General features: G+C 38.6%; 1 long non-coding RNA gene across 1 annotated transcript in view; it reads right to left on the bottom strand.

The window, feature by feature from the left end:
- Positions 1–1,962: 1,962 nt before the first annotated feature.
- The window catches only part of LOC141414960 (uncharacterized), a 79,786-nt gene continuing 73,616 nt past the window's right edge, over positions 1,963–8,132 (bottom strand). The window contains exon 5 of the long non-coding RNA XR_012439980.1: positions 1,963–5,063. This is a non-coding gene — a long non-coding RNA (uncharacterized lncRNA). The remainder of the gene's footprint in view (positions 5,064–8,132) is intronic.

Genomic DNA, 8,132 nt, shown 5'->3' with positions numbered 1-8,132 from the left:
AGAAATTCATAGCTCTGTGTGTGTGTGTAAGCACACATGTGTATATTAATTATTACAGAAACCGTATTCATTTTAGCCAAAAGCTGGAAAAAAATCCCACATACTAATCAGCAGTAGAGTACGTCAGTTTCAGTAATTTATTAATATAACTTAACACTATAAAGTATCACCAATATGGATAATACCCAAGGACACAAAGTTGAGTAAAAGAAACCAGGCACAATAATGGATATTGCAGGATTATACAAAGTTCTAAACCAGTGAAACTTATCTGTGATTGCAGAACTTGGGCTTGAACTAGGGTACAAATTCTTTGGAGGAGAATATGAAAGAATTCTTCTGCCAGTAACGTCTAGTCCTCAAGCTGGGAGCTGGGTATACAGTACATCAACTTTGTAAAAATTAATCAAGAAGGATTCTTTATAGCATGCTTTTATTTATGTTACATACATCAACAAAAGTTTACTTAAAAATTGCAGCACAAAAGAATTTCTTACAATTATCCCACCAAAGACGTGATACCATGCCTTATTCCATAAACTTTAAGTCATTAACTCTTTAAATCCTACAGAATTTTCTTGGTGTGTTATGTGAATTTAAATTGATATTACATAATTGCCTCATAGCTATCACTATAATGCTTACACATAAATCCTTTCTTCACTGCTGTCTGAATATATTTTAATATGCTCTAATCATCTTTCTATGAAAGAATTTTCTACCATATTCTACACTTGTAAATTTACAGTTTTGTTCAGTTCCTCATTGTACTGCTTAAAACTGGTTAGTTTAAAAATAGAGTTAACATCAGTCAGGGCATTATTGCATCACTTTATATAAGATTAGCATTCATTCTCTGTTTATTTTTCATGTGAATTGTATCCATGTTATTTAAATTACCCTCAGTTATCTAAAATAAAGAGAACAATAAACATCAAAATTTTTCAAGCAGGATTGTTACAAACATGTTAGCATCGCAAAAGTTTTTCCTATATTGATTAAAATTAATTCTAGACATTCTAATTCTTATTATTGCTTTCCTGGGATCCTTCTGGGGGTACATCTAGTATCAATGTCATTAACAGGCTGCAGCTGCTCAGCTTGTTAGTGGAAGTTCCTTTTTAACACAACGCCTGGACTTTCTGGTAATCTTGTCAGGTTTACTTTGACTGAGTCGTTGGAATTCTTCACAAAATCGCCCAAAGGTTTTCTTCTGCCCTTTCCCTTGTTTCTGTTCTCCCTCTCTTTCTTCCCAGGGTCTCAGAATGTGTATATTTTCTTAAAATACAGTACTGTCCCATGTCCCTTCCACTAACTCTGCTTTAAGATATATTTTATCTCCTTTTCCTCTTCTAGTGCTGAGTCTAGGCCATCAGACTGTACGGACAACATGACATGTTTTGGTTAAGAGTCGAAAGGACTTTTTCTATTGAGTCTATACCTTTTGTATGACATCTTGAACAATCATCTTTTGGGTTTTTCTTTTTTCTTTTGACAGTGACCCGACTTTACAGCCCTTTGAGTTTCAAGTTGAATTGTGAGAAATTTCCTTGTCTAATTGGCGTTTTGTTGCCTGATGTGTCACCCTTACATAGAATCAATTGTAGAAACCACACAGCAAATCCACTCTCACAACATTTAGTTAGATTTAAAAAATACATATCTTTCACCCTAAAAGTATTCACGAAGGGATAAATGTTAAATATAATCAGAGTAAGTAGAAAATGTTTGACCTTGGTTAGTGGTGGTGGGCAGGAGGAAAATAAGAAAAACCTACAGACAAAATAATTTCTGAATTCCTACAAGTTTTAAATATTCTAATACACTTGGCATTAATACCATCCTATCTCTTTCTCTTTTCTTCTTCTTCTTCTTCTTCATCCTCCTCCCCCTCCTCCTCCTCCCCCTCCTCCTCCTCCCTCTCCTTCTCCTCCTCCTCCTTCTCCTTCTTCTTCTCCCCTCTCCCCAGGTGCGTGTGTATCTCTCTCTCCCCACGTTTTCTTTCTCAATCCTTTAATTATAGCCTTACAGCAGCTAACTGACCATACTGCTAATGGGATTTGCTAACCCTCTATGTGGCAAGGTTGAGCAAGAGCAGATCTTGGAGTTGCAGGAAGGATGGGTTCAGATCCTGCCTTCCCTGAGTTTTGTTTGCTACACCCACAACTCCAGACCTCAACCACTGCTGCCCTGATGATGGGATAAAAGAAGAAAGGCACCAGCAAAAACTCACACCTGCCACAGTTGGGAAGCCTTGGTCACTACCACTGGTACTGGCTGCCGCCTCTGTCACCACACATACCGTAGTCTCTGTACCCTGCAGCTGCCTTTTGGCTGCACCAAACACCTGGAGCCTTTGACCTCAGCAGCATTAACTGGAGAGGCCAAAATACAACTCCGAAACTCTGCAGTGAGCCCTCCATGGACCATGTGCAGCCCTAAGGAAAAGGAGACAGAAGGGCCTTTCTTCCCTCTGGCCATTTGAAATTGCAACTGTGAAGTATCTTCGGTATTTCAAAGAGGAAAAAAGCTCAGAACATGCTGCTGGCCCTCAGTCTCTTTTTCACTTTTGTTTGTCTGGGATGTCACCCCAGGAAAAGACATAGCACGTAATCAGTGTCTCAAGATCTCTTTCCTAGAGAAGCTTGTGTAGGGTGTGGACCAGCAAAAGAGAGATTTTTAAAGTTGGCTGCTTTACACACAAAACAGATCAATACTGATATTTTAAAAGCTACTGTAGTTCTATTTACAGATAATATAGACAACAATCAGTAAAAAACACAGGCAATATGATGGATAAATACAAGATTATTTAAAAAACCACCAGAAAACTTCAATAATTCTTAACTTGTATGCAATGAAAAATGCATTCAAAAGGTTTGCAGCAAAAGTACGGAAACAATAATGACAAAGTTGCCAAGCATGGTGATACATGCATGAGGGTTGCAAGATAGAGGCCATTTGGGGGAAATCCTGCTCAAAAGCAAAACAAATAAAACAAAACAAAAACCAAGGTCTGGGGGTGTAGCTCAGTGGCAAAGTGTTTGTCTACCATCCATAAGGCCCTTGGTTGGATCCCCAACACCACAATAAATAAATAAGTAAATAAATGAACAAATGCAAAGTGATAAACCCCTAGTAATCATGAGACACTTCTATCTGCTTCTTTCAATTGTTGGCACATTAGCAAGAAATAATTTAAATACATAATAAATGTATTTGTAATAGCAAACTTTAAAACCTTGAAACAATCCAGACATCCTTTGACTGATGATTGAAAAAAGTTGCTACATAGTTATTCATATGAACATTATGTAGCTGTGAAAATGACCAAGTCAGATCTAAGTACCAAAGCATGACAGACCTAGGAAACTTGAGTGACAGAAGCAAGGTGCAGACCACACAGACTATGATGACATATTATGAAGGTCAAGGCTAGAGACAGGTTCCTTTATGATAGAAACTACTTTTAAAAACACAGGAATAATTAACCCAACATCCAGAGTACTGGGTGCCTTTTGGTGTGAACAGGAGGATGGGATTGAGAGCAGGTTATAGACACAGCCTCAGTGATCTTGGTGACATTCTACCTCCGAGCTGGCTGGAGGATCCATGACTGCTCTGTCTTCTTAGTTCCTGGCTTTCTGCAAGCTGCATGTATCATTTTATGCATCAAATGTCACATAATAAAATAATAGGTGCAGTTTTAAAAATCAATTTTAAAGAACATTCCACTAAGCAAAGTATACAATAGATCCTGATGAAAATCATTTAGAAAAAAATGGGTTTTAAAACTTCATTATCTCATCTTATTTACTGTAGTAAATAATATAGCAAAATAGTAATTTATAGAAAATAGTAATTTTAAGTGACAATTTTTTAAATGACAAATCTTGATTCAACTTAATGATCTATTTTCCTTTTTGCAATATAGAAGGGCTGCAGAGGAATGTCCAGGGATTCAGCTCGGTAGTGGAACTGTAATTTTGGAGCTTCCAGTGGGTGCTGTGGTAACATTTCACAGTGTAGAGGATGTCATTTAAATATTTTTTGTTGAGCTACAGTACATATGGATGCATATCCCACTCCAAATTATTAGTTAAGTTGTGTCCAGAGCTGTAATATAATCAGCAAGTACAGAGAACAGGAAGACGAGGTGCTACTATGCCAAAGGTCCATCCACAGCCTGTATCTGAAATGTGCACATGCATTGAGACATATGGTAGTGATGGTAGCTGGTTCCCAACAGACCTTGATGTCATTCTCTTCTTAGCTGTGGAAACTTGATAGGTTTATGTATTACCTCTCTGCCACATTTTTCTGCATTTAAAAAATAGAAGCTGTAGTTCAGAGGGTTGTAGTGGAGATGAAATAATGTTAGTAAAGTTAGTGTCAGTGCTCGGTGATTGTAAGCTGTTGTCACTATCATTACCAGTGGAGCAGCAATGACATCTAAGAACAGCTTTCATTTCAAGTGGAACAGCGTTGGTGTGTCATATTTAACACTGTAGATCAGGCAGAATCTACTAGAAGGTTGTGCTTATCTGTGTCTAGATTGGAAAAAAAGGAATGGTAAAGGTAGCTGTTTTAACTATAAGAAACTTAAGATCTAGCTAACGATGGTTGAACAATAAAGAAACAATAGGTCACAAAGAATTATTTCATACAGGCAGGATGGCAAGGAGTTGGATAACTTGACCAAACCCCCAGGTTTTTCTCAATCATTCTTTCTCCTGTCCTCAGCATGTTGGTTTCTCTGTCCAGTCATGCAAGGTGGCTACAGCACCTTCAGCCAGTGGCACACAAGACTTTTCAAAGGTTGGGTAAAAGGCATTTCTTCCTAGAAGAGGTTGTCTCGTGTCTCAGTGAGACACTGCATCAGGTGTCCATTTGCACAGGAAGTGGGGGCAGAAATGCCATCAGGGAAGGTAACTGACACTGTCACAATCAGTTTGGGAAGCAGGCGTGAGAAGCTGCAAGAAGAAGCTTCCTCAGTAGACAGCGATTCTGCACAACACCTATGCAGACAGCCATCCTGTGACTCATTGGAGAAATTGCAGAATCTGAAGATGGTAATGTCATTAAGTAGACCAACAAACAATAACAATTTATGAAAAAGGACACAGAGTTAAGTCAAATAAGAAAAACATATAGAGGGTGGTAAGGGAGGGGTGGGGGCAGGGGGGAGAAATGAACCAAGCCTTGTATGCACATATGAATAATAAAAGAAAAAGGAAAAAAAAATAAAATCTTATCTGACATTCATAAAAAAAAAGAAAGAAAAAAGAAAAACATATAGAGCCAGAAAACAGCATTACCTCATTACTTATGTACAAACAAATCTCATTCTTCCTTATGTATTTCCCCTTTGTCTTTAATTACATTTCCCTGGAGGGAAATAATACTCGTTTTATTTTCAGTATCACCACACCACTTGGAGAAACTCTTTTTTGTTGCTGTTGTTGTTTTTACCTGGATGCTAACATCTTAAAAATAAACAGGGAATCCTAGAATAGTTAACTGATCTACATTACACAATTTGCAATTCAAGAAGAAAGCTATAATGGTAAACTAAGTACTTAGCAGGCATGTGTAATATTGTGCTGAGATTCTAGGGCTTCCTGACAAATGACAAGTGTAAAAACACTGAGGCAAACAAGGCGGGGGATCACAAGTAAGTTCAAAGCCACCGCAGCAGCTATAAAATTCCTTGCTGTACATTTGTGAATTTGACTGCGGTGATTTATACACACAATGTATTGTATCAAAATGGTCATCAAGAGAGTGACCAGTAAATATTTAATGGACTTGTAAACATTAGGTCTATTTTTTTTAGACTTGTTTTCATTATAGGTAAAGGAATATTGAAAAAAAAATTCACAGTGCTTGCTGCTTTTTTTTCTTTTTTTTTTTTTCTGAAAACACATCTTTAAAGCCTCTAAACTCATAAGAATTTTAAAGCTTACAGCAATCTTATTTCATCCTAATTTTCTTAATGAGATACAGGTAGAGAGAGGTTTAGTAACATTCCCAGTTCACATACATGGCTGGCAGCTTGCTGGGGCTGGCTCTCACCCCTTTCTGCCTGCCGATGAAGTCTTTCCAAATTTTCTGTGCACGTGTGATTGTCCCTGGTTTATTTTCTCCTGCATTTGGAATACTCAGACTCTCCAAACCTCCCCTTTCTCTATTTTTATGTTTAATTTTTTTTGGCAGCACTGGGATTTGAGCGCAGGGTCCTGCACTCACTCATTAAGCAGCTGCTCTACCACTTGAACCACGTCCTCAGGCTTTTGTGCTTTGAGTTTATTTTTCAGACAGACTCTTGCTTTTGCCGGGTGAGCCTCTGATTGCATTCCTCCTGCCTGTACCTCCCAAGTAGCTGGGATTACAGATGTATCCCACCACAACCAACTCCTCAAAGCTCCACTTTAAAGAAGGCAAAATACTATATATAAGTCTACTTAAATTTTTAACATGATAGTGGAGAGCTAGAATCTATTTTAAAGTCACCTGTGCTTTTATTTGCTCATGTCTGGACTACGGCCCCTGGGAAGATTACTGCCATGATAACTGGAGGAATTGAAACATGAGCTCGGTTCTTTGTGACACCCTCATATTTAATGAATATTAACCATTCCAAAAGAATAGTTAAAAGCCACAGTAATTATATTACAGATCAGAAAGCTAAAGTGGTTCAAAATCCCTTCCCCAGAGCTATGTGTCAGTCCTTGTGGGAAGATAGATCTGGATAAATCCTTTCATCTCCTGTCCTTGGCCTATACTAAAATATACCATTTTTCTCATCTTTCCTCCAAACTAAAATATCTGTCAGGGACATGGCCCAGCATTCTGCTTCTAATACACCTCTGGGCTTATGCTGCTTACGTCATTATCTGCTTGGCACCAGCTCATCCTGCAGGCAAAGTCACCTGCTCTCCTTACTGTGTGTGCCCATTTCCTACACTGGTAAAATCAACCGGCTATTTCCCACTCAAAAATTCATTTCTTCACAATATTTGTGAGGTAGTCTGTGGATTCTGGCATACTCAGATGCTCTGGGAATACTATGGTGAAAAGAAAGGTACAATTTTTTTTCCTTACAGAGCATTTAGTGCAGCAGAGAAGGCAGGCGATTAGATAACTAAATCCACCATGATACCTGCTATGTTCCAGAAATTATGGAGAACGGGAGCATATACACAGGGACAAATAGTGAGCAACTTCCATGGCAAGTGGCTTTGAAACTGGGTGCCAATGGCTGAATAGCAAGTTCACAGCCGTGTGTATACAGGACAACCTTGCTTTCACATTGTGTGTTTGGGAAATTATTCTTCCCCTTTCAATAAATTGTTCATAAAAGAACATTTTAGAACCCAGAAGCTTTTCATCTGGAAATGTTAAGTCTTTGCTCCAGAGTTTGTTAGGCATGTCTAGATTTCAACCTTTCCTGGAACTAAATCTTAGGGTCTTGAGTTTAATTTCCGCTGTGGTTTCCCACAGATAGGTCACTGTCTTCGAATCAGGTAGGGAGGGTAGTATTTTCTATGGGATTATAGGGGAACCCCCCACCCCCTGCACCTAGTGAAACACGATCTCTGGAAACATGGGGAGTATATTCAAATTTGCATGCTTAACCACTTCCCCCCATTGACACTTACTGGCGGCCATCATGGAGAATGTAACTACAATCCTTGTGTCTACTTTTCTTCTCATGGTCTCAAAATGGGATCTATGTGTCATTTCCAGGGAAAGCTATCCCTAGTTGTCCAAATGCCAAGGACTCTTGCTGCTTATTTTGCCATTATATACCCTAAGGCACACCGTTGGTATATAAACATTGCTTGGGATTAAAATGACACATGCCTGGGGCCATCACCAGTTATTATAGCCCTCTTACTTAGGAGAAGCAGGAAATAGAAAGTTCAGTGTTCAAAATTCCTGTTCTGCCTCTTTGGAGTTGTATATTTTTATCTAGGGAAAGAAAATTGAAGTTACTGTAAGTGACTAGCCTCTGGCCAACTCAGAAAATCGGGGCATCAACGCAGAGAAACTAAAGCAGATACTTTGGGGCAAGTGAGGCCAATAGGAGAAGGGGACCAGGAACTTGAGAAAAGGTTAGATCAAAAAGA

This window comes from Castor canadensis, chromosome 12 (genome assembly GCF_047511655.1).
Source record: "Castor canadensis chromosome 12, mCasCan1.hap1v2, whole genome shotgun sequence".
NCBI classification, from domain to species: Eukaryota; Metazoa; Chordata; class Mammalia; order Rodentia; family Castoridae; genus Castor; species Castor canadensis.
This window is presented reverse-complemented; position numbering and strand designations above follow the sequence as displayed.